The 26454-nt window shown below is 35.8% G+C and overlaps 1 protein-coding gene across 1 annotated transcript in view; it reads left to right on the top strand.

Annotated features, from left to right (window-relative positions):
- The window catches only part of HNF4G (hepatocyte nuclear factor 4 gamma), a 136621-nt gene that overhangs the window by 27306 nt on the left and 82861 nt on the right, over positions 1–26454 (top strand). The window contains exon 2 of the mRNA XM_040487560.1: positions 21944–22163. The gene's annotated coding sequence lies outside the window, so the exon portion shown is untranslated. The remainder of the gene's footprint in view (positions 1–21943; positions 22164–26454) is intronic.

Genomic DNA, 26454 nt, shown 5'->3' with positions numbered 1-26454 from the left:
CAATTGGGGGCCCCTGGGTGGCTCAGGAGGTTAAGCTTTCTTTTTTTTTTTTTTTTTTTTTTCAACGTTTATTTATTTTTGGGACAGAGAGAGACAGAGCATGAACGGGGGAGGGTCAGAGAGAGAGGGAGACACAGAATCGAAAACAGGCTCCAGGCTCTGAGCCATCAGCCCAGAGCCTGATGCGGGGCTCGAACTCCCGGACCGCGAGATCGTGACCTGGCTGAAGTCGGACGCTTAACCGACTGCGCCACCCAGGCACCCCGGAGGTTAAGCTTTCGACTTCAGCTCAGGTCATGATCTCCTGAGTCATGGTTCAAGCCCCACATCAGGCTCCCTGCTGACAGTTCAGAGCCTGGAGCCTGCTTCAGATTCTGTGTCTCCTTCTCTCTCTGCCCCTCCCCCACTCAAAAAATGAATAAACATTAAAAAAAAATAGAACAAAAACAAAAAATCAATTGAAGCTTATATTGCTGTCAATAAATTAGGCACAAAAATAAATGACACAAATTTTACTTCCCTAATTTAGTTATAAGGTTAAATGATATATTTTTAAAACAGGATTAATTACAAATGAAAAGAATGTGCAGACATTTATAAAATATATATGTACTTATATCTTAGCCAAATCTATTCATTTTTGGATTACAGTTGCCAATGTAATCTTAAAAATATCACATGATCAGGGGCACCTGGGTGGCTCAGTCGGTTAGGCACCCGACTTTGGCTCAGGTCGTGATCTCACAGTCCATGAGCTCGAGCCCCACATCAGGCTCTGTGCTGACAGCTCGGAGCCTGGAGCCTGCTTTGGATTCTGTGTCTCCCTCTCTCTCTGCCCCTCCCCTGCTCATGCTCTGTCTCTCTCTGTCTCAAAAATAAATAAAACATTTAAAAAAAATTTTTTTAAATATCATATGATCATAACTGCACTTGACTCGCATGTGGTTTTTGTCATAGTGTGACTCACCACAAGAGCTCAACACCATCAAACTGGTAAAGCCCCATTAAATGAGATGAATTCACTGATCATCTTGGGTGTTATAGCAAAATCCAATTACCATTAAAGCTTCTAACTGCTTACCCTCCATTTCTGTACTTTTCCCATCATGCACTTATAACAAACAATTCATGAACTGGCTTGTGTCTACAAACCACGTGTTTATATGTGTGCCTGGAAACATTTACCAGAATATTTATAGCAGCACTATTTGTAAAAGCAAATATTGGAAACACCCCAAATGTATATCAATAGTAGAATGCATAAATGCATTGTGGCATGTTCACATGGTGATTTATCATAAAACAGAAAATAAATCACTCCTCTATCCATCAACATAAATAAATCTCATAAATACCAAGTCCAGTTAAAAAAATCAAAGAAGAGGGGCGCCTGGGTGGCGCAGTCGGTTAAGCGTCCGACTTCAGCCAGGTCACGATCTCGCGGTCCGTGAGTTCGAGCCCCGCGTCAGGCTCTGGGCTGATGGCTCAGAGCCTGGAGCCTGTTTCCGATTCTGTGTCTCCCTCTCTCTCTGCCCCTCCCCCGTTCATGCTCTGTCTCTCTCTGTCCCAAAAATAAATAAACGTTGAAAAAAAAATTAAAAAAAAAATCAAAGAAGAATACATTATAGTAATATTTTCATTTATATAAAGACCCAAACAGAAACAATAGTACATTGTTATTAATTTATAGATATGTGGTAAACTCAAAGAAATGTAAGGAATTATTAACTCTAGGAGTGGGGTTCAATCAAGGAATGGTATCCAGGGGCCTTCAAAGTCATGGTTTATGTTCTACTTCATAAACTCAGTACTGGGCATGTGGATATTTGTTTTATTATTATTACTAAACTGAACAGAGTCAAGTGCAGTTACGATCATGTGATATTTCTAAGATTACATTGGCAACTGTAATCCAAAAATGTATAGAAGTTGGATTAAGATATAAGTACGTATATATTTTATAAAGGTCCGGTCATGGTCTCACAGTACCTGAGTTCAAGCCCTGGACTGGGCTTTCTGCTGTCAGCATGGAGCCCACTTCGGATCCTCTGACCCCGCCTCTCTCTGCCCCTTCCCCGCTTGCACGTGTGCTCAATCTCTCTCTTTCTCAAAAATAAACATTAAAAAAAAAAAAGATATGAATAAATAGGAAGACATTCCTGCATGGAAAGACTCAGAATTATAATGATTCTAGTTTACATGAATACTACACATTTGATCCAATTCCATTCAGAAAAGGAAACAAAATAAAATTCAAAAATTCATATCTATAAATATCTTAGTATCTGGGAAGGGTAGGAGGTCATTATTGCATACTGAGTTTCAATATAAGTATTTGAAAATGACAACATAAAAATTCGGTTGTTAGGGTGTTTTGGGATAAAATATATAACAAAATGCCTACATTCAGTGAGTTGGCCAGACCCAGTTTAGAATTAATACTCAGACCTCTGTAACTGAAAATCGTGACAGAGAGCAGGAGTGCTGAATCTCAGGCTGTACTATTTACTGACCTCATGTTTTTAATTAGCACACTTAACTGCATTATCCAATTTGCTAGCATCTAAAGTGAAAATAATAATATTTGTCTATTACTATTACTTGTCTTGGCCTCACTGTAATGGAGAGCTCTATGACATTAGATTATTTGCAGGTTTACTTTTGAAAATGAGAACATATGATATGTAATGTTGTAGTGTGATTTTTTCATCCATAGTGTGAACATCCATGTTGATCTTTTTCTGTAGTTGTGATAAATAAATTAAATAAATTATAGTTTATTTTATATTTATACCTTGACAAAATAGAACTTTTAAAAAGCACCCCATTCCCCCAAAAGTTAAAGACTAAATATGAATGAATAAGAATGACTTGACATACTAGATATTAATTGAATTCTAAAACTATCATTAAAGCTTTATGATACTACTTTGAGAAAAGAAGAATAGAAAAACGGAATAACATAAAACTCTGAAATCCTAAGGCTTATAAATTTATAATATATGGTTATATAATATACATCTGAATAAATGTTATAAGATATAAATAATTATAATACATCTATGGGGGAACTATTCAATAGTACTGCTAGGTGCCATTTGGAATGAAAAACATAAGTGAAATATAAAGATTATAAAAAAACACACCAAAAAAGGGCAAATATCTACATATGCTTGGAAAAAGGAAAACTATAACTGTAGAACAACATGAGAAACCCTAAGAGGAAGTAATGTTAAGTTTGATGGAAGAAATATTTTAAAAATTATATGGAAATATCATTAACCTGAAAGTCAAACAATATATGGATATTATTTTCCATAAATATTTTGACATAGGTTTAAATCTCTAACATACCAAAACTTCATAAATTAAGAAGAAAAATTCTCAAATTTCAATAAAAATGACACACATAGCATAACTTCATAAAAACTCAGCTTTCCTGGTGTATTAGTCAGGATGAAAATTATGCTGCTAGAAGTAAATGGCCCAAAAGGGTTGCTTAGATAAAAGAGAAGTTTATTTCCCTCCCACTTAACAATCCCTAAGTCTCTGGTCTAGGTTGAATGATTACTTATGTTTCATATGGTCATCTGGGGACTCAGACTGTTTCTCTCTTTTTGCTTTGTTGTCTCCTACGACAGCAGTTGACCGTTTTTGTTTTGTTCTTTTCTGTAAAGGGCCAGATAGCAAATATTGTATGATTTGGGGGCCATATGGTATCTGTTGCAATTACTCAACTCTGCAGTTGTAGGGTAAAAGTGGCCACAGACAATGCATAAACAAATGGGCCTGGCTGTGCTCCAAAAACACTCTTGTTTACAAAACAGTCAGCTCTGTAGTTTTAGGACCCTTGCCCCAGGGCATTGTCCTACTCTGCCTGGTAGAAGGTAAATCACAGACACATCTGGATTTCAGCTTCAGGAAGGCGGGAGCATGGAGATCCCATGCACAGTATCTTAAAGCCTAGCCCTGTAAGTAGCAGGCATCACTTACGATCACATTGCATCCTTGGAAACTTAGCTATACCCAGCTGCCAGGGTGGCCGAGAAATGTGACCTCCAATTCCAAAGTGCCCATTACTTATCTCTTGCTGTGAAAGGAGGAACATATCTAAGGGAACTGCTAGTTGCCTCTGCCAGACTGTAATCAAATACGTTCAAAATTACTTTAAATTTTATACTAAATGCTATAAGTAATTATTATCAAAGAACAAAAAAGATAATATCCAGTGTTGGCACTATACCATTACTAGTGGGTGCAGTAATAATCTATGCAGTTTTAATATGTGTCCAGCATCCTTTGGTCCTAACATAACCTCAAAGCATTTATTGTCACCACTTTGCAAATGAGTATCTGAGTGTTAAAGAGTTTAAAGACTAAAGTATGCGATTAGTGAGTGGTTGAGCCATGATTCCACTGTGGGCACCTCTGTTCCAAAGCCTATGCTCTTCACTAATGGATGATGAAACAAGACCACTTTTGTGAAGAGTACATTGACACTATAGGTCATCATCTATAAAATAACTCATACCATCTGACAATTATTCCACTTCTAGGATTTTTTTCTCTTTTAAAATAATTAGTGACATAGTCAAAGTCAATACAGTTTATTTACTATCCAGCCATTAAAATAATGTTTTCAAATAATAACGATAATAGGACAATGCTCAGGGTGTAATACTGTGTAAAAACAAAAGGTTGAAAAAACTCCAAATAGAGAATAATCTATATAGAGGGAATAATGTATGTTGTACATTTGCTATATGTGGAAGCATATGCATGTATCTGTATAACATGTATATGTATGTGTGTGCGTATAATGTACATGCACTTACAAACATTTGTAAATATCTAATGTAAGACTATATTAAAAGTGGTACTTCAGATGGTAAAATTATAGGTTTTTTAATAGTTCTGTATATTTTACAAAATTTTCAATAACAGGTATATATTTTGTTTATAATCAAGTATCAAATTTAATCATTAAAAACTAGACTTTCTAACTATTAAACCTCTGATTTTCTAGTTTCTTTTTTTTTTTAAGGTTTATTTGAGAGAGATGTTGTGAGCAGGGGAGGGGCAGAGACAGAAAGAGAGAGAGAATCCCAAGCAGGCTCTACACTGTCAGCACGGAGCCAGATGAGGTGCTCCAATTCGCGAACCGTGAAATCATGACTTAAGCTGAAACCAAAAGTCATACACTTAACCAACTGAGCCACCCAGGTGCCCCAAATTTTCTAGCATTAATGATAATGCCTAATATAATTACTCAAACAATAATTAACATTTTAAAAAAAACTGATTAAATCAAGTAAATTAAATTTAGACTTTATTCTGTGTGTACATGTGTCACTTATATTATGAGTGCATTTTCCTAACATATGTATGTCTTTCTTTTTATTAGTTTTTAGTCCTATATATGTACCATTGGTAAACCACTTTATATTCTTCTTGGTTTTAATTTCTGCCAGGAATGACATATTTCCGAAGTCCTTTCTGTTTTAGTGAATAGAATAATACCAGTAGGATTTCAGCTTATTTAATTGAGCATTCAGTTTTAGTTGACAAGAGAGTGGATCAGTGGCACAAAAAGCATTTGAAATGGCTCATTAAATGATATTTCAAAAGAAGTAAATCTTAATTTTTTTCTTTTCTCTCTTTGATATTAAATTTATTATTTATCACACTGTTTTTTATTTTAATGTAAGCACTATGCTCTATGTGGGCTTGAATTCACAACCCTGAGATCAAGAGTCAAGATCAGAGTCTCATGCTGTGCAGTCTGAGCCAGCCAGGTTTCCCATGACACTATCTTAAGGCTTGAGAAAAGTGACAGTATTCCCAACCATAACTTATCTTCCAAATCAGGAAACTTTTGAGAGTAGCAAGGGAAGCTATTATTAAGCATGCTTGGGCAACACTCTTGTATCACTCTTCTGTGCAAATTTGGGCTACTGGTCACCGTAAAAAGGGTTAACTATGACCGAATTAAATTTTAATGTTTGAATGGAAGATTTCTTAGTCAGAAATTGCAAAGTAATCATAAGCCCCTTTTATTTATTTATTTTTTATTATTTTTTTTTAACATTTATTTATTTTTGAGACAGAGAGAGACAGAGCATGAATGGGGGAGGGGCAGAGAGAGAGGGAGACACAGAATCGGAAGCAGGCTCCAGGCTCTGAGCCGTCAGCCCAGAGCCCGATGCGGGGCTCGAACTCACGGACCGCGAGATCGTGACCTGAGCTGAAGTCGGACGCCCAGCCGACTGAGCCACCCAGGCGCCCCCATAAGCCCCTTTTAACATGGCATTTCTGTTAAAACATATTTGATTCTACTGATGCCCTTTTTAGAATGGTAACAACATTGTTTCCGTCTTTATGATATATTATTTCATTTCCAGGAAGGTGGAGACTATAGGAACTGACTTTTCTTTGTTTCCATTGGGAACATTGGTAAGTTTGTGTATGTCATAGATCCAACCTAAAATTCAACTTTTACTTTTGAATTTATCAAAAATTTTAATTTTCTGGCTCAGAATTATTAATTTCTTAGAATTCTGCATGTTTTCTCTGTTTTACCGGCACTGTGGTAGAGAAATAGGATTTTAATTCCTCAAGAAGGATGGCATCTACTTTATAGAGAAAGCTGCTTCAAGATGGAGGTACTGAGTTCAGCTTAATTCGCCCTCCAGTTCATTGACCTGCTCTTACATTTAGTCTCTTATCTATAGTTTCGTTATGTAGGCCTCAGTATATAATTTATCATTGGGCAGGCTCCTTTCTTATTCTTGGGCTTATTCAAACCCTCAGTAGCTAAATTTGCAGATGTAAATTATCCAGACTAGTTGTTACTGAAGATACATGTCACTGGTTATGTAAGTTTGAGTCTTTCAAGCTTAATGCCTCTAAAATTATACTGTAAAAAACCTGATTTAATTAAAAAAAATTTTTTTTAATGTTTATTTTTGAGACAGAGACAGAGCATAAGCAGGGGAGAGGCATAGAGAGAGGGAGACACAGAATCTGAAGCAGGCTCCAGGCTCTGAGCTGTCAGCACACAACCCGACGCGGGGCTCAAACTTGTCAACTGAGAGATCATGACCTGAGCTGAAGTCAGACGCTCAACCGACTGAGCCACCCAGGCACCCCCTGACTTAATTTTTTAATGTTAAAGGAAAGTAGAACATGCATAGTTTCCCTATGCACATTTCATTGTTGAAATACTTGTATACTTAGGTTAAATTATTTCCATCCACTGTTGTTGTTATAATGAAGAAATTCATGACTTGTGAAGATTTCTGAGTATATGACTTATTATTAGAGAAATATTTTAGAGTTACAGGGATTATTACAGGAAGGAGAGAGAGGGGAACCCAGTATAGCCTCATGTCTGCCAAAAAATTTTTAGGTTTTATGATGGGAATTTATGCAGTATTGTTTCCTCACAAGATGCACAGACTATTACTCAATGACTGACAGAATAAAACATTTGAGGTGAGGAGGTCCTAATGTGATCATGTATCTTCATTCTCCAATTTTCCTGGCTTTGTATTTTTATAACACATTTTCTACTTATTTATTGGACTTACATTGTCTTGAATGATATGTCCATAGGTGTGCTTTCCACTTGAATGGGGGATCTGTGAACATGAATATTGAATATGAGTAACATTCAGTTATTATTCATTATAATTCTTGATCACGTTGCCTACTCCACATTGGGCCTTTAATAAATATGTTTAGAGTCAATTAATGAAGAAATGGATGATTATATAGGGAGTTTATGTTCACATGGAACATTTAGAGATTAAATGATTGCTCAAAACCATCCAGTAGGGTAGCAATGATGTCAGGCCTCCAGAATTTAAGCTTTCTATTGTCTACACCAGCAGGCTGTTCTAGTATCTGCAGCCAGATTCCTTGTTCCAGGACTGTAGGCTGTGTCTGTGTTGTTCCTCCCGGAATTAAGTGATTGATCTGCCTCAGTCATGGGCTAGTTATTCCTTATTTCTGATCTTAATGTTTTATGTTTTGTTTTGTAAAATGAGGCAAATGATGTATATCACATGTGATGGTACTGAACATCAAGTAAGATAAATCTTTAGTATGTTTGCTAGTACATCCTAACTTACCCTCCTGTTCTCCAGTTGCACTGGCCTACCTGACGTTTGCAGAATGTACAGGGATTGTTGGTGCTTGGGTGTTGCTGCTGCTGTGCTCTCCCCAGAAGCTCTTTTCTCCCTGCTTATTTGCTAGGTCTTTTCCTAAATGCCCAATTCTTAGAGACTCTTATCAAATCAGCCTATCAAAAGTAGCCCCACTCATGCTATCCTCTCATCTTGTTTTATCTCTCTTCCTTGTACTTAGCAGTCCCTGACATTTTGATATATCGATTTTATAGCGCCCCTCTTGTTCACAAGAATGAGATCCACGAAGGCAGGGACTTTGTGTTCTTTATTCACTGCTCTCTAACCCCAGTGCTTAGTAGAGAACTTGGTCTGTGACATCATATCTATTTTTTCACTGAATGAAAGGAATGGTATAAGAAAATGCTGCTATTAAGAATCAAAACTACTTAGAAATGCTTGCATATGTGCATATCACTATAAACGTTAGCATTTTGTAGGGAATAACAAAATTGTCAATCATACATGAAAAATGATATGTAGGTCTTCAGTCCTTCCCTGTTGCTCCCACACCCATACCTTTTGTGCAAATAATGTAGTCCCATAAATGCATTTTTCTGTCTCATCAAAACCCAAACAAGAAAATTCATCTTCAAATTACATATATCAACCCTCAACAGAATAAAACACTAACTATACATTTTTGGGAAATTAACTTCCTAAAAAATGAATGTCAGATTACTATATGCTATTTGAGGACACAGAATGTGGTTTTTAAGAACATAAAAATTTATGAACTTTTTAAAACCTAAGTGATATATTTCATATAGCTTTCCCAACTGTCTCTATTTAGAGATATTTTATTTATTTTGTTGTATAACATTGCTTCTAGATGATTAATAATTAAAAATTACATTTCACAGCATATTGGTATCTTTAGTTACACACATTTCCAACAATGACAGTCAGTGTGGGAAGTAATGTTCAAGTAGTTTATACTCTAGAGAACAATTAAATCATCTGCTACAACCTGGTGTTTTCTGTTTGCATGAACATGGAGGACTATAATTTTCTGGGTAGTTGTTCTTAAAGTATAGCAAAATGAAATGTGCAAGTCACTAAAGAAAATGTTTTACTAACATTTATCTTGATAAATTATTTCAGTTCTACATTTGATTTTGCAGACACATCCACAATGTCATTTAATTAGTGAAATAACTGGAAAGCTCATGAAAGTGGTAATTACCTTTATAGTTTTGGGGAGGATATTAAAAAGATTTTTAGAGATAACCATGATGCTCTCTTAATACACTTTCTTCTATAAGTTACTTTTGCTGCTTTTAAAATACTAGTAGTTGCAATGTTTGCATATTTTCTGTATGCAAACTTATTTAATCTCATCTTCAAAAAACTATAGCTCTATGGAATTAGATGTTCTAAATCAGAGCTAGTTATAATGAGTTGTATGGACTTTACCATCTAGTGAACATTATTGACTAAGTGGTTATGGGAACCATAAAATGCACTCCTTATCTGGGACTTCTTTGTCCAGAAGTACACAAAATTTTACAAATCTGTCCAGAGCCACATGTATCTAACAGGTGCATTTTCTACACTTTGGAGATCTCAATTTTTTGTGTGAGATCTTAGTTGAATCATTCAAAATTCAACATAAACATTATGAGGAAATAGAAATGTGGAGTTAATATTGAATGCATTGAGTATCTACTAAGAATGAAATTACAAATGTTTGAGAGTGGTATGATACATAACACAATTCAAGACTGGATTTCTGGAGATATTATAAGAATTTGTTGATTTGTATACATGAGATGTTTTAAAAAAATCTTTTTTTCTATTTCCTCGAAAGCACAGTCCTGTGAAAAATGTAATTCTTTCTGTGTTTTATTGGATAACTTAGTTTTCATTTCAAGTTTTGTATTTGCTATTCTATCTTATTTGGGCCTTTTTAGGCCTAATTCCTTTAAAAAATGATGAATAAAGAATTGACTTCAATATTTCCTTAGAAAGTATAAAAAATACAGTGTTTACCAGGATGGTAACTGAAAACCTCTTCTTGGTATTGTGAAGGTAAAATTAACACTCTATGTCAAAGCCACATAGAATAAATAATCTATTTTAGTTAATTTTTAAAAAATATTTATGAAGCAATTGTCTGATATATCCAGAACAGATCTATTGTTTAATTAATTTAGTCATTTACCAAGTATCCGAAGTATTCAGAGCAGATTCCAAGGCTCCATATTTTTTTTTTTCCACGTTTATTTATTTTTGGGACAGAGAGAGACAGAGCATGAACGGGGGAGGGGCAGAGAGAGAGGGAGACACAGAATCAGAAACAGGCTCCAGGCTCTGAGCCATCAGCCCAGAGCCTGACGCGGGGCTCGAACTCACGGACCGCGAGATCGTGACCTGGCTGAAGTCGGACGCTTAACCGACTGCGCCACCCAGGCGCCCCTGAAGATCCGTATCTCTTACGTGTCTGTTCATCTAAAAGAAAGTGAGAAGATGAGGATGTGCATTAACTCCTGCCTCTCTGCTCCTTTTTTGGCATAATAAGGTAGCCTTGATTAATCAGGTAGCTTTATATGACCCGCTGTGTTGGCCTGAAGATAGAAGAGAAGTTGGTGTCCACCATGGACCATATATTTTATGCCTGCCCCTCACCATACCCTGGGTAAATCTTTCTTTAGATGAAGAAACTGAAGTTGTCCACAATGAGGTAAGTAGCAGACCCAGGATTAAAACCTGGGTCTATGTGACTCAAGCCATTCCCTTAGATTTCACTATGAATTATTTGAGGAGGCAGGTTATATCTTAGGCTGAAACGTTCACGGAGCATCACATATAACATTGAATATGCTAGGTGGATCTTCTGCTGTGTGCTCTAGAGAACATGTCTGAGAAGGTATGTGGAACATCTGGGGTGAAGGAGTGGTGGAGGTAGGGTAGGTTGGTGGCTGCTCAGGTCTTATTCAGCAAAAAGATATTTACTCATGGGAGCATTACTGTAGGGTAGAGTAGGCTCCTTTCTAGAGATGAAGAGTCAGGATCTAGATCTTAAATCTAATGGAGTCAGAGCCTGAGCGGAGCATCTGTAGGTGAGCTCATGGGCGCTAAGCAGCTTCAAGGGGAGCCTGGTATCAGCATGAAGCTGGATTCAAGATGAAATGGTTAATTAAGTGAGAAGAGTGACCATAGTGAGGAAGCATTCATCATTAGTTAAAATTTTTAAGAAAATAAAAACTTGCTGTCACTGCTGCAGAAATGAGCTTTTTCTTCCTAAGGAATTATCAAAATGAGTTTGTGACAGGTGCAGTATATAGAATGAAAGACCTGCAATACCTTTTAAAAAAATACAAATCTATCTATCTATCTATCTATCTATCTATATATATATATATATATACACTTACAATTTTGTGTGTGTGCGTGTGTGTGTGTAGATATATATACTGCCAAGAGTGAGGTGATAGACATTTTCAGTAGAGGACAAATTGGAGAATGATGCTAATTTTAAGGAAAACATAATGAGCTGCTATGTTTTAAGACTGTTATGTTTTAAGACTCACACTGGTACGTGGTTAGGATTAGAAATATAAATTTGGGAGGTAATAATAATACTAGGAGGTCCTGTTTTTCATAAGGTGCATGAATTAATGTGTATTTAGGTAAACAAGATAAAATTAAAGACCAAGTCTTGCATTAAGGATGGGAGGAAAATGTATAACCCAACAGAAGAAATAAGCAAGGAAGAAAATAAGAGAAAGAAGACCAGTGTTTGTTTGTATTTAAAGGGCTAGACTTTATTTACTTATCACAGAGGAATAGTTGTCAAAATGAGAGAAACCCTGAGAACAAAGAGATACTCTGACTCATTTTTAAAGGCTTCATTTTCCCAAAGGGAACAGGAATCAAATTTAAATTCATAATTTCCACTGGAGACCAAAAAACAAACGAACAAAACAAAACAAAGCAAAAAAACAAAAGAAACAAAGAAAGAAAGAAATAAAAAAAAAAAAACCCAAAACAAAAAACTTGTTCTGACTTTGACAATTAAATATACATGTACTATGTAAATGTCTCCACTATCCTGTAAGCTCCTTGAAGGCAGAGGAATTGTGTCTTCTTTCTTCGTTTTCTAAATGCCTGGTACATGTGGTACATTTGTTTAATTGAATTTACACCCTCATAGGAAAGGCAATAACCTCCACTTACAGGTTGGCATTCGGGGGCAGAGTTCATGTTGCTTCAGCATTGCAACTGGGTCAAAGTTAAGAACGGTTTTAATATCACGTATGCTTTTTAAATCAAAAGTGAAAGCTAAAGAGAATAATGCTAATCACTCTTGCTCAATTTTATTTTTCTAATGGCTTTCTGACTTTTTAACTATTTAATGGATATGATATTAATGGAAAAGAAGTTGATTATCTTAAAATACATATTTTTAAGGGACAGTAATCGTTTCTGTCTCAGGCAGGCAAGATTATGAAACAAACTATTATAATTATATTCAAAATACAGCAATATAAAATATTAGGCATTTTTAGTTTTCTCATTTATTTTTTATTCACTAATAATGACTACATTTGTTTGACGTTCATTGAACAAATGTCTATTATCTACCTATCTATCTATCTATCTATCTATCTATCTATCTTTCTCACTCTTCTAGGCAGGGTGGGATTATATAAAGAGACATAATTCCTATTCTCTAATAGGACGGAGCTTCATTGTAGCTGGGCAAATAACATATAAAATTGAACAGAATGCAGGCTAAATAATAATGCCAAGTGTGTCTTATAACAGTATATGGTCGTGTCCCTAGTCATTAGAATATTCATAAAGTGTCATGAGTTCTTAGGAAAGAGAGATCACTGTAGCCTGTCAAGATTATAAAACCTATTATATGTGCAGAATTTTAAACTTGTGCCTGAATTGTTCTCATTATGTGGAAAAAAAATAGTCTGATTTTTCTGTGCTAAACTATTTAAAATATGATCAGGAAACTAATAGGAACATGAAAAATATAGTTGTTTTGTTGGGTGATAGGATTCTGAATAATGAAATAATTTATTCTAGTCTTCACTTCAAAATGTTGCTTGTGTAGTGGTGTTTATAAATGAACTGTGTACTTTGGCTTCATGTAGGCAAAGAGAAGTAAACTCTGCTCTGTCCTTGTGTAAAATCAAGTAACTAATTCATACATATGTTCGTTCAGGAAATGTTTGCTCATTTATGCATTGAATCATATGCATGTTTATTCATACCCCCTGTCTTAGTCAGTTTAGGCTGCTCTAACAAATTACTGGGTGGCTTCAACAACAAACACTTATTTCTTACCGTTCCGGAGGATCATGGTCCAGTTCCAGGATCATGGTGCCAGCATGCTCGGGTTCCGGTGAAAGCCCTCTTCCGGGTTGTAGACAGCCCACTTCTTGCTGTATCCTCACAAGGCTGAAAAAGAGCTAGCTCGCCCTCTGGCCTTTTCCTATGAAGACACTAATCCCATTCATAAGAACCCCTGCACATAAGACCTAGTTACCTCCTGAAGGCTTCACCTCACCTTTAATGTTTCCTTAAAGAGTGGATTTTCAGATAACATAGGTCATATCTCAAAGGGATGCCCATACCAGTGAAGAACCATACACGATGGAATAGGGGGAATGATGTCGTAAATCATTTTTTCTTAGTCACACTTTATACTTTTGTGAGTGATTACGGTTTTCAGTGAGAATTCGCCTATTTGTGAGGCCCCCTGGGTAGTAATTAACTGGTGCAATGTTACAATACGTACACAGAAAGCTTAAGATGTTGCATCTGAGGAGAAAAATATCCTTAAATACAGTGTGAACACAAAGAATTCCTGCCAAATGGCTGGTGTCTAAGTGGTTTGCAAGAGTTAATATAGTTCCCTACAGGCCTAGTTAATGAAGGAGTATCTATCCCTATATTGACAAGATGGACATGGTTTTCAAATATAGTCAATTTATGTGGGGAGACTGTGGTGACAGAAAATACCTATTTCCTTTAATTCAGTTTACCATTTAATCTATAAATGCAAACTATGTTAAAGGATACTTGAAAAAAATAAGCTTGAAAGTCAACCTTAACCTCCCAAGGACCAGCTGAAGGTGCTCAAAAGACAATAAAAGTAAAATTTCATTATACAGACTTCAAGTGGGTTTTTTAAAAAACACATAGCCTTTCCAACTAAAATGATGAATGCTGTCCTGATTCTAATTGACAAGTATCATATAAAAAAGAGTTCTTGCCTTCGTTCTTATCAAAACTGTGGGGATTTCCAATGATAGGACAATATTATGTGGGTGGAAACTTCTCAGAAGAATAGAGAACTTATCAGTATTTACTTAAGTTCTATTACATTCAGAGCCATAAAAGCAACTACACTCATAAATTTATAGCCAGTCAAGGATATTGCCTCTTCCCCAAAGAGGCTAGATATTAAAGGAGTACAGTGAATAAGCTCAAATCATGAAGTGGTTTCAATATTGGAAGAGTTTTCCTCCTTCATATTTCAACTTGTAGCCAATATGTTATGAAGAATCACTGGCTAGCTAACTTCGGGAGTTTGGAAGCAAAAAACAATCTTCACCATTTTTTTTTTCTTACAAATTTTGTTTTTCTTCTATTGTTAGTACTTAATAATAGCATTTACCCATTAATGAGCTCTAACCACAGATGAATGATCACCACACTTGCTATTTATAATTTCAAAATGCAGATAAAGAAACAGAAATTCATAGAGGCTAAGAATCTTGCCCCACATCACGGCAGAGACAAGACTTACGCCCAGATCTTTCTGATTTTGAAACTATTTCTGAATTAGCTTCATATGTGTGTTGTAACAAATTACCACAAACTGAGTGGCTTGAGATAACATTTATTATTATACGTGTTATGATTTTACAGCACAAGAAGTTCCAAGGGGTCTCTTTGGGCTGAATTTAAGATGTCAGGAGGGCTGCATTCCTCTGGAGACTCTGGTGGAGAATCCATTTCCTTGCTTTTCCAGCTTCTTGAGTCTTCCTCCATTCCTTGGCTCGTGGCCCCGTCTTCCATCTTCCAGCTTCAAAGCTAACAATCCCATTCTAACGTCTGTTTCTGTCACCACAACTCCTTTTCTGATTCTTCTGACTCCTCGTTCCATCTTTTTTACATACCCTTGTGATTCCATTGGGCCCACCTGGCTTAGTCAGGATTCTCACCCTGTTTTAAGAGCCTCATCTTCATCACATCTTCAAAGTCACTTGCCATGTAAAGTAACATATTTAGAGCTTCCGAGGACATTTTTGGAAGGCCATTACTCTGCTTACCACAGAAACTAAGGAAGATCTAGGTAAACATAGTACAATTGTGTGTGTATTTTAAGATTAGTATTTTGATATTATAATTTAGTAGACTAAAATGATCATCGGTAGGATTAATGATCACTAAAATGATTATAGTAGTCTAATATAATAGAAGTAGTTTTGGATCCAGAACACTCCTTACTCCATCATTTACTAACCTCAGATAAATCTCTTAGTGCTATTGCTTTAGAGTTGATATGGTGGTAAAATTATACCAAATTTGTCCTGAGAACAGAGACATATTTAAACACTTCACTGGTAGGTGTTTAATAAATGATTATTTCTTCTCCCCTATTTTTAGAAAATAAAAAAGAGAATACAGGTAAAATGGTACATGCTGTGTGTAAATATCATAAGTACTGAATGATAATAAATATGCAAAAACTTTATTTTCTAAATATGTTTAACATTCTGCATTAAATATATTAAATTTGGGCATTTGAGTTAATTCATTAGCCTGGTGATGGCTTTTTCTCATTCCATTTTAGGTTCTTAATTTTTAAGGTGAAGGTTTATTATTATTTGTTGCTATTATAAGTGTGCAGCTAGTAGTATTATGGGACGTGAATTCTGAGTCATTCTTTTAAAAATCTTTTTTTTTTTTTAATTAATCACAATCCCATGTTACAGGATGGTTATAATAAACAGTACTCTCTCTCCCTTGTCATTCCTTCACTCTCATCAAATTCTCAGGGCAACTCATAACTGTTGTTTTTTAATTCCTTCCTGTTGCGATGCTACTCTATAAATGGTGATCACACGCTTGTCAACTTTAAAGCAGAATCATCGACTCCTGCTCTGATAGTTGAGGATCTGTCCCCCTTAACCTACCCATCTTTCCTTGCCCTTCCTTTCAATATTGAACATTTTTATTTTTCATTTTGTTCTTTTACTGATTACTTTTATCACTTGAAATAATGTTGTTAAGAATTCTCTTTTTTTTTTTTTTAACAAGTCTATACTTTTAATTTTTTAAGACAAGCTGTTATTACTTCTGCTAATTTCCTCAACTTTTCCTTTCTCCTGTGGCTTACTTTTGGTCAGCTAAACTTTTATGTTGTCAAGCTTACTTATATTTATATTTTTTCTATAACCATCACCAAGTCTTCCTTTTTTTTAATCTATTGCCTCTAAAAGTTGGAAACGGGTAAACAATATGGACAGTCCAGAAGCATGTCTAATGTGCAGTGTGCTCTTCTATGGGGATATAGGTTCACCCCTAGAAACCTAGGAAATGCTTGGGAAAAATTGTTATGTGTTCAAATGGAGTCTCGTTCTTTCTGTTTAATGTTTAACTCAATTGCTTGAAATTATTCCAAATTTACATCTGCTTTATGTCTGGGCTTTGATTTTTTTCAGACAAGTTTGTTTTTAACTTTGAAATTTCAAATTCGGTTTCTTTCTGTTTTCTCCTCTAAATTTGCTGTTACTTTATCCTCATTTTTTTTTAATGCTCAAAGTCTTAGGTTGTCTCAGATTTTCTCCCCCATTCCAAAACTTCCCTTGTGGGGCTCTGCATGTTTTTGAAAATCTTAGGATGCACTGTGTTACAAAATTTCAAAAGTGTGGGCCTTTTTTCATTCTTTGTCTTGACGTCCCCATGGTCCTGTTCAATTTTGAAATCTTATATTTTGCTTTAGTTTGGGGACATTTTCTAGTGTTGGTTTGTTTTTTTAAATGATTTTTTTCTTTCCTATTTCTTTGTTTTCATTTTCTTATTTTTGTTTCATTTTCTTATTTTGTTGGACCTCCCAGATTAGTTTTGTCTCCTGACTTTTATTTCATATTTTCATTCTCTTTTTGCGTTTATTTTTTATGTAAGAAGTATTTTTATTGTTTACTTTTTAGGCTTCTGATGCATTTTGCATTTTGGTTATTATATGTTTAATCTCTAAGATCTCTTTTTAGTTCTATAATTATTTCCATTATTTATTTTAATATTTTTAAATATACATGCATAAAAGCAAATAAAATAGTGTCTTCAAGATTGTCTTGGATATTCTTATTCTTTTGTTTAGAATGAGCTTATTAATATTCACTACAAATCATGCATGAATTTCCATTGATATACTGTAACTTTACTGATAAATTTGCACAGTTGAAAACCTTGATTTATAGAGTCATCTATCGATACCATCTTCAACTTTGAGGTCTTCTGCACCAAAGCATTATATATACATTTTGCAAATATATTATGCCTTGGGGCACCTGGGTGGCTCAGTCGGTTAGGCCTCTGACTTTCGCTCAGGTCATGATCTCGCGGTTCGTGGGTTGGAGTCCCACGTCGGGCTCCGTGCTGACAACTCGGAGCCTGGAACCTGCTTTGGATTCTGTGTCTCCTGTCTTTGCCCCTCCCTTGTTCGTGCTGTCTCTCCCTATCAAAAAAATAAATAAATAAGCATTAAAAAATTTAAAAAAAACCCACCAAGTACATTATGCTTGTATAGCAAACCATAGTCTTAAGGGAAAAAACACACACCTCTGTTTCCTTTACTCTGAGGTAAGGGAAAACCTGTTGTAGTCAGCTGTTGCTACAGTAATGCTGCATAACAACAACAACAACAAGCCATAAAATGCTTAGTGTCTTACTGTTATTTTATTTATTTTCATACTCTCAAGGGTGTAATAGGGCTGATCTAAGCGAGGCTCCTTAGGATTAGGCTATACTGCAGGCTTCTGACTACATTTCAGGTATGAGGTGCAGTTGAAGGAGCAGTAGATAGAGTGGCATATTCCTTTTGTGACAGATCACAGGTACACAAGAGAGCAAGCCAAGCCATGCAAACAATTAAAGCTTCTGTTACATCATGTCCACTGACATTCTATTAGTCAAAGCAATTTCGTGGCCAAGCTCAACATTACTGCGATAGGGAAGTATATTCTACCCACAGTGCAGGCACTGTAAAATTACTTAGCACAGGATGTGGATGTCTAAACCTAGTGAGAGAAACTGAATGATGGGGACAATAACCCAGTTTATATCAGAAGGAAAGTATATGAATATAAGTATGAGTATTCTTGATGTGTATGATTTTTTGTTTGGCCATTATTAGAAACTTCAAACTTTTTAAAAACATTTTTATTTAAGAAAATTGTTTCTTTAATTTTTTTTAATGCTTCCTCATTTTTGAGAGACAGAGAGAGACAGAGCACGAGCAGGGGAGGGGCAAAGAGAGGGGGAGACACGGAATCCAAAGTAGACTACTGAACTGTCAGCACAGAGCCTGAAAGTGGGGCCCGAACCCAGGAACCATGAGATCATGACCTGAGCCGAAGTCCGACCCTTAATCAACTAAGCCATCCAGGCACCCAAGCTTTTTTGTTTTTGTTTTGTTTTGTTTTGTTTTTAAAGAATTTCACTTATAAGGTTAAAAACATGGGGTGCTGGGGTGGCTCAGTTGGTGAAGCATTCGACTCTTGATTTCAGCTCTGGTCATGATCTCTTGGTCCATGAGTTCCAGGCCCACATCAGGCTCCATGTTGACAGTGTGGGCCTGTTTGGGATCCTCTCTCTCCCTCTCTGCCTCTCCCTGCTCCCTCTCTCTCTCTCACTCGCTCTGTCTCTTTCTTTCATAAATAAATATATAAATAAACATTAAAAAAAGATTAAAAGCATTACTTACTTGCTAGTGATATATAATTAGTTACTTTACTGTAACGGTGATGAAAATCAGAGGAGAAAGGACCTCAGTCTTTCTCTTGGATAGAAAACCTGTGTTCAAACTGTCCATTGAATAATCCTCAGTATGCACCAGTGATTTCATTAACTCTTCATTTGCCCTAATCCTGCTCTCTCTGAGTTATCCGTTGGTTTTTCTTTCTTCTCACCCCTCTCTGCACTTGGTGGACAGGTCCTGTCAGTTCCAACTCAATGGACCTTTCAAACTTACTGACTCAATTTTTATTCCATTAGGAGTTTTCATCCTCAACCAAGAGTTTTACCTCACAGACTTTTGAGTCAGAAACATCTTAGAAAAGAGAAATCTGAGAGTGTCCTAGGTTTAGAGGCCCCAACTGCTAGAGCCCTGGCTTCCCATTGACTACAGGATAAAATCCAGATGTCATTAGGTTGGCATCTAAAGCCCTTGACAGCTTGGTCTCCTTATTTTTCTCTCCTGAGGAGCATTCAGTTTCCCACACTTCTCCCTCATCCATCACTCGAACTGTATGGAAAGCTGACTTTAAAACTTTTTCTTCTTCTAGATGATTCTCTCAGTACTACAGCTGTCATCCACTGTCTTCTACACTGTCATTGACTATCCAGAGACAGTTCAGAAGTCACTTTTGCTCCCAGGGTTTGTCTTACTCTCAGTCAGTAGTGGTCTTCTCCTGGGATTTTTACAGCATTCTCCCCAGACATTCGTTAAAGAATTTCTCTCTTGAACCCTTTACTTTTGACTATAAGTGTACAAAAAAAATTGTTCCAAAAACCAGAAAGCAGAAAATAAAGTCTAATAATCACTGTTCTCCTCTGCTTAAGAGAATGCAGTTAATGTTTTGGTACTGTTTGGTTTTAAAGGTCAGTTTACTTCACTTAACAACATGGCAGAGGCATTTTTTCAGTGGCATCCCATTGTAAAAATTAACTTAGCTGTTTCTTTCTCACGCTAGATTGCTCATTCCTCCAAGGAGCATCTATTCTCAGTTTATGCCTTTTTTTCCAGTGAACAGTGCAACGTCTGGCAGATAGGAAGCATTTAATAATAGTTTTGTGAATGTTAAATGAAATGGGAATATGTTTCTAAGCCCAAATACCTCAGTGAATCTAAAGAAGTTTAACTATAGTCAATGACAGATTCCAAAAGTTGTAGTGTTTACTAATGTCAGGATATATTGTTATGTTAAATATCATTTTTTTGGAACGCTGGCACTGTGGCAAGGCAATAATTATGTTGTAATTGTTCGTTAATCCAGTTTCTCGGTTTTGACCTTTGGAAGTGATTTGCCATAAGGAATTCAGTCACATAAGGCTTTAATATTGATCAAATAATGCTGCAGCTTTAATGCTGGTAAAAGATACAAAGGGTTAAATCATTCTGGTCTTTTTAAAAGACATGTAACTCTTTTGTCTGATCTCCTTATGGTCCTTGTCACAACTGTATGGCTTTTAATCACTCATACACTCAGTGAGTTACTGCTCTGCTGGAGCTTTAATAATGTTCTAGTTTGTTTGGATGATCTTCCTGATAAGGTCCTGACAATCTCTCAGTATAATGGGAAGACAATCAAAATAAAAAATGTTCTAAGAGTTCAGGTAGTAGAGCATGCTATTATTTTTCACATGGTACAAGGATATTAAAATACTGACTTCCATGCTTTTGATTGAGTTTGTGATGAAATTCAAGAAAAATTGAAAATTTGAATTATTCTGCTGCTGGTAGGGATTGTATATCATGAACAGAAAGCAGGCATATATAACCAACTGTTGTATCATAATCTCAAGAGTGTCAGATCGTCCTTCTTTTATAGGAGTTTCTGTAGTATATCTAAGCAATTAATTCATTATATAGCTCTTTTATATTTGCAATTACCACATGGAATTTTACAAAAACACAAAATGTCAATGTCAGTGCACACTGTTTGAATAATTAATAATAATGGCTGATATTATTTCAGATTTTTCAAGGTGCTTTCCATGATCTCATTTTCATTATCTCATTTAACTCACTAGCTCTCTTAAGTAAGCAGTGGAATTGTTATAATTGTCCACTTGTGCCATCCATTCTGCCTCCTTCCCTCTTCCTGTTTCCTTATTTTTCTTTCTTTCTTTTAAAGGAGAAAATTTGGTGTATGGAAAGAGCACAGAATATGAATTCAGGTATTGTGCTCCATGCTTGCTCCCATTGAATTATTTTACCATTGGGCAGGTCACTTTCATTTCTTAGAACCTTGGTTTCCTAATTGGCAAAATAAGAATAATGCAGAACTATATTCCTCAAAGTTGTGAGGATTAAGGTGAAATATAGGAAAAGCAAAAAAACAAAAAAAATAAAAATAAAGGGCATATGTAATGTCCTTGTTAGGTTCTTTTAAGGGTAGCTTGGGATAATGGAAAGAGAATATTTTGGCCTCCCTGCTTCTTAATTGATCAGTACCTGATCAAGTTATCCAACCTTCCTGAGCTTCATTTTTCTCATATGTAAAATGAGCCTAATAATTCCTATCTTGTGAAGTTTTTAATAGAAAAAATAAAGTAACATATATACTGTTCCTAGCAACTTTTGAAACCCAGTAGTGTATAAACTCTATTAGAAGTATTTTGTCTTCTTTCCTGCCTCTTTCCTACCTCATTTCCTCCTACCTTATTCTTCTTCCCCCACGTCAACTTGTATGGCAGAGAAGGTAGAGCACACGATTGCAAACTCTGGAGATTTAATAATTAAAACTTTTTTTAACACTGAGACCTGTCTTTTTTCCAAACAGAATTGTAAGCTGCAATTGAGGAAGGAGAAGGGGATCCAAGCCCTGATGTCCCTTTTTTGAGTGAAGACCCTTCTTCTCATGCTTTGGAACCTGCACTGAATCCTGAAAACTTTTTGCAGTAGCATTTGAAAACCACTGGCCTAGCCCAACCCCCTCATTTTACAGATGAAGAAACTGAACTTGAGAGAAGTTGAGTGACTGGCCCACCATTGCAAAGCTGGTAAGTGGTGCACTAAGGCTAGAACTCATTGTGTTCTTACTTTACCCCATTGTTCCCCATACTAAATGAAGGTACAGAGTGCAAATATGTGTAATTAAGATTCCTTTCTTAAGTGGCCTGGGTGGCTCAGTCAGTTAAGCATCTGACTCTTATTCTTGGCTTAGGTTCTGATCTCGGGGTTATGAGTTAGAACCCCATATTGGGCTCCACACTGGGCCTGAAGCCTACTTTAAAAAAAAAGGGGGGGGGGGGAGAAGGGATTCCTCTCTTGAAGGAAATTATAGTTTATTTGTGCAGATAGGATTTAGATTAAAAAGATGAAGAAATGTAAAGTAGCATGATATAGCTATGAAATGGATAAATTAGGTAAATATTTTAAGAAGAGAGGAGCATGGATGATCACTGTCTTTTGGGATGGACTCTACAAACTCCATGAGGGTAGGGATTTGTTTGCTTATATTTTATTCCCAGTGCTGACAGAAATGCATGACTTCCAACAGGGCATTATTACTTATTCTTTTAAATTTTGTTTTTAACATTTATTTTTGAAGGAGAGAGAGACAGAGAGTGAGTTGGGGGGGAGGGAGCGGGCAGAGAGAGAGGGAGGGACAGAATCCGAGCAGGCTGCAGGCTCTGAGCCAACAGCACAGAGCCCGATGTGGGACTTGAACCCACGAACCGTGAGATCACGATCTAGGCTGAAGTCAGACGCTTAACCAACTGAGCCACCCAGGCACCCCTATTACTTGTTCTTTTGAATGAAATGAATGATGGCATAATGAAGTACATAATTGAATCAAATTTAGAAAAAGGTTAGGGATGTAGATAATCTACATCAGGGTGTTCAAACTGTGGGTTGCTCTTTATTACTGGGTAAAGAAGTTCAGTGGATCGTGATTTACATGTAAAAAGTTACAGAGTGTCATTATGTCAAGACATTTTTTGGATTTATATGTGATACTGACATACATATGTTTAATTGTGTGTATACTTGGTCACAATTTTATGTCTCACTTTAGGTCATGATTAAAAATGTTTGAAAAATGCTGTTTTAGACAAAGGGAATACTAAAATTTGAGGCAGGCATGTAAATGTTTTGTGGAAGAATAGTGACTTTTACAGTTTTGTTAAATCAGAGGTGAAAAGAATAGTGAAATGAAATAAAATTTATCCAGAGGAAGAGGAATCAGTTTGGTTCTGTAGCTGCTGAAGAACCATTGGGAATCCTTTTTGCCTTCCACTATCACCACACTTCGCTCTAAAAGGATTTAACCAAACTACGCTTTAGAAAGATTAATTCATCAGGAAGAGTGAATGTGATTGGAATTGGCGAGACCAGAGAGAAAACTATGTAAAAGTTGACATGGAGCCCAAATAGCAAACAATTTCTTAGAACTGAGGGGGTAAGATTAAAGAAAAACAGTAGGACAGTGGAGTCAAGACAAGATTTTTGTTAAGATGGGAAGAAGGTGAGAATCTCTGTGGTCAAGTAGGGAGACTCAATAGAGAATGCTCCTAGACATGACTAAAAATGTATCTAGAGAAGACATCAAGATTCTAGCTAAAGAGAATATATTGAAAGGAGGAGAAGTCCCTTGTTCTAAAATACCAGAGAGGGGTGCCTGGGTGGCTCAGTCTGTTGAGCCTCCGCTTTTTTATTTCTGCTCTGTTCATGATCTCAAGGTTCATAGTTCGAGCCCCACGTGGGGCTCTGCATTGACCATGTGGAACCTGCTTGGGATTTTTTCTCTCTGCCCCTCCTTGCTCCTGCTCTCTCTCTCTTTCTCTCTCTCTCTGAAAATAAATAAATAAACTTAAAAAAATAAAAATAAATAAACATTGCTTTCTGTAAAGTGAAGGTTGACCAGGGACAACTATTTTAATCAAGGATATGGCATTGCTTTACTAATTTTTTTGTTACTAATAAGAGATATTTTTTAAGTGTGTGAAAACATTTTATTTGTCATGTAAGAAACATATGCTTTATTCACCCTAAATTTGTCTAAGACACTACTGTCACTTGAGAGATTACATAGTTTTGAGCATTCTCCATATTATGGGTAAGTTAGGAAGTTAGAAAGAAGGTGAGTACTGTATGAAAATTTTGGATTCCCTGTCCTTAAAAACTACTTAAAATGAATTTGATAATGATAAAACAAGTTCAGAAACCTAGAAATGTAATTACAGAGGGTTATAACATATTCATATTAGTTGAACCTTTCTTTCTGGCTTGGGTTTATCTGCCATTCATAGGAAATTTAGAGGCTTCAAATTATAACTAATTATAATTTAAAGAGAAAGCCATTGCTTGGCTGATTTATTTAGTAAAGGAAACTAAATAATACCGCTTTGTTGTTTACTAAAGGAAAGATATGATGGCATTATAGATGTCCCATAAATGTGTGTCTGTGAGTTTACATAATTAGAGAGAGAGAGAGAGAGAGTGTGTGTGTGTGTGTGTAATGAAACTGTCTCTAGGCATGGTCAGGTACAAAGGTCCATCACTTAAGTCTCAGAACTAAATAAACATGTGAGGTTATGATTATTTTATTGAGCTTTCTTATTTTATGAGCCACTAATGGCCCTTGGATCAGTTATTTTCATGAGCACTGGCAACCTACAGCTTCAGTGAAGCTTTATTTATTTATTGTTTTTATTTTAAAGTGCCAAGAAGAAAATGCCCAGTTCCCCGTCTTATTTTTCATTTACGATAAACCATAGAAATAAAATTTTTTTTATTACAGAGAAAGAACTAAGATATATGTTAAGTGTTTATAACTGGCAATTTGCTTACGACTTTCTAATTTACTTTCAATTTCCAATGCAATTAGTTGAACTTCTGAGTTTGAGTATATGTACTGTTATCAACTTTAACGTCAGGCTCACTTATGTTGCTTTTTACACTTGTTAGGCTGAACATGCTGGCAAAATTAACAGGGTTATGTGGTTGAGCATTTGTGAGGAAATGCTGTGTAATGAAATACAATATTTTAAAATTTGTTTTTATTTTGTTCTTGCATCTACTGTAGTGTATTCATGTAATTTATTCATGTCATTTTTTCGAGAATTCCTTTCTGTGTAACCTTCTGTGGGAACTTGCAGGCAGAAACAGGGTCTAGAGAGAGCTCTGCATCCCACTTAGTCTTTCCAAATTTGCCAACCAGGTAAGTCCCTCACCATTCTAGTGGTGGGTAAATAAATCAGTTTTACTGATTGCACCTCTCCTAGACTTGGTCGGGTAAAATAGAGGCATTTGCCAGTTTAGCTTCAAGTATGTTAACTATTTTGTGTTTTTAGATTATCCTAAAACGAAAAAGGAAACTATTTGACTTGATATGTGCATGTGTTCCCTGTGGCCAAAGCCTACCATTAAATTTTGAAAGGATTCTTAGGTTAATTTTTTAAATCATGGACTTTTAGCATGAAAATATTTATTAAAATCACACTATGGAGAATGAGAAGTATTATCAGCTGAATCCGGTATATTTAGAATTAAATCCTTCAAGTTTCTTTATATGTATAGAAGTTGAAGAACAGTTGGTTTCTGGTGACCAAATTTGGAGTGTAAGGGCAAAGGGTATCTAATCAGAAGAGAAATACCTATTTTTCTAAGTATATAAATATTCTAAATAGGATTTATGTCCAAGTCAAATAAAACCAAAATCTAGGGTTTGTTATTCTGCTAACCCTTAAATTTCTTTGTATTTCTTGTTATTCTACTAACCCAAAGAATTTCTTTGTATTACTATTTGCACCATTATAAAAATTACTAAAACAAATTCTCATGATTCATGACCTTACATAAATTCAAATGATCTTGAAATTCAAATGATTCTGGGGATAGAGGATAAAGACCTTATAAGGGAATTCCTGGATATGAGAGCTCTAGTAATATTTCCACAGGAATTTCTAAGGTTCTAAAACTTGTTTAGATCCCAAAATCCAAGTCTTGTAGAGTGGATTTTATAACAAATATTTTTCTTTCCGTAAAGATGGTAAAATTTATAGTAAGGTAAGAGCTACATGTTGAGTGTGGGAACAGAGTAGCTAATGAGCCCACTCTAAAAACTAAATAAAGTGGCTTGTTCAGACTCTGGAGTCCCCAGATGAGACGGTGACCCCTGAAAATGCATTTGGTATCAGGTACATTTAGGTTAGAATCTTGTCCTTGTCAGTGGTGCGTGTCCCTGCTCAAGTTCCTGAACCGTTTTGAGTGTCAGTTTTCTCATTTATAAAACCGGGACAGTAACACATCTCAGTGTAAAATCTGGTTAGGATTAAATGAGAAAAG

This window comes from Herpailurus yagouaroundi, unplaced genomic scaffold (assembly GCF_014898765.1).
Source record: "Herpailurus yagouaroundi ecotype Mexico unplaced genomic scaffold, PumYag 165, whole genome shotgun sequence".
Classification (NCBI taxonomy): domain Eukaryota; kingdom Metazoa; phylum Chordata; class Mammalia; order Carnivora; family Felidae; genus Herpailurus; species Herpailurus yagouaroundi.
Note: the sequence above shows the minus strand (reverse complement) of the source record. Positions and strands in the feature narration are given on the sequence as shown.